Below are 1518 nucleotides of genomic sequence, written 5' to 3'. Positions count from 1 at the left end.
TTCGGTCTTCTCTCGGGAAAATGATCCAAATGCCCTGTCACGGCACGGCTAATCGTGTGGAGGCATCACCCTTGTCAATGGTTACATCCTATCCTCTCAGTGAAAATGGTCAACGCACCCTGTCACGGCACGGCTATTCATCTGTCGGTTCTCGACCATGCTGGAATAGGATTTACTATCCTTTTGCGTCTGTCACTACGCCCAGCACTCGCGAGTTTGAAGCTCGTCACAGTCATTCAATCATTGAATCCTACTCGGAATACCACAGACAAGGTTTAGACTTTCCGGATTCTCTTGAATGTCGCCATCATTCTAGCTTACACCACGAAGATTCTGATTAAGAGATCTAAGAGATACTCATTCAATCTAATGTAGAACGGAAGTGGTTGTCAGGCACGCGTTCATAGGGAATGATGATGATTGTCACGTTCATCACATTCAGGTTGAAGTGCGAATGAATATCTTAGAAGCGAAATAAGATGAGTTGAATAGAAAACAGTAGTACTTTGCGTTAATCTTTGAGGAACAGTAGAGCTCCACACCTTAATCTATGGAGTGTAGAAACTCTACCGTTGAGAATACATAAGTGAGTAGAGGGTAGGCATGGCCGAGTGGCCAGCCTCCCATGGAGGTCTAGAGATCTAAAAATGATCAAAAGATGTCTAATACAATAGTAAAAGGTCCTATTTATAATAGACTAGCTACTAGGGTTTACATAAGTAAGTAATTGATGTATAAATCCACTTTCGGGGCCCACTTGGTGTGTGTTTGGGCTGAGCTTTAACTTTCTATGTGCAGAGGCCATTTGTGGAGTTGAACGCCAGGTTTTGATCCATTTCTGGCGTTCAACTCTGGTTCTTGATCCATTTTTGGCGCTGAACTCCAGAATTGGGCAGAGAACTAGCGTTGAGCGCCAGTTTACATCCCTTATCCTCGAGCAAAGTATGGACTATTATATATTGCTGGAAAGCCCGGGATGTCTACTTTCCAACACAATTGGAAGCGCGCCATTTTGAGTTCTGTAGCTCCAGAAAATCAACTTTGAGTGCAGGGAGGTCAGAATCCAACAGCATCAATAGTCCTTCTTCAACCTCTGATTCTGATTTCTGCTCAAGTCCCTCAATTTCAGCCAGAAAATACCTGAAATCACAGAAAAACACACAAACTCATAGTAAAGTCCAGAAATGTGAATTTAACATAAAAACTAATGAAAACATCCCTAAAAGTAGCTAGATCCTACTAAAAATATACTAAAAACAATGCCAAAAAGCGTATAAATTATCCGCTCATCACAACACCAAACTTAAATTGTTGCTTGTCCCCAAGCAACTGAAAATCAAATAGGATAAAAAGAAGAGAATATACTATAAATTCCAAACTATCAATGAAACATAGCTCCAATCAAATGAGCGGGACTTATAGCTTTTTGCCTCTTGAATAGTTTTGGCATCTCACTTTATCCATTGAGGTTCAGAATGACTGGCATCTATAGGAACTCAAAGTTCAGATAGTGTTATT

This window comes from Arachis ipaensis, chromosome B01 (genome assembly GCF_000816755.2).
Source record: "Arachis ipaensis cultivar K30076 chromosome B01, Araip1.1, whole genome shotgun sequence".
Taxonomy (NCBI): Eukaryota; Viridiplantae; Streptophyta; class Magnoliopsida; order Fabales; family Fabaceae; genus Arachis; species Arachis ipaensis.
This window is presented reverse-complemented; position numbering follows the sequence as displayed.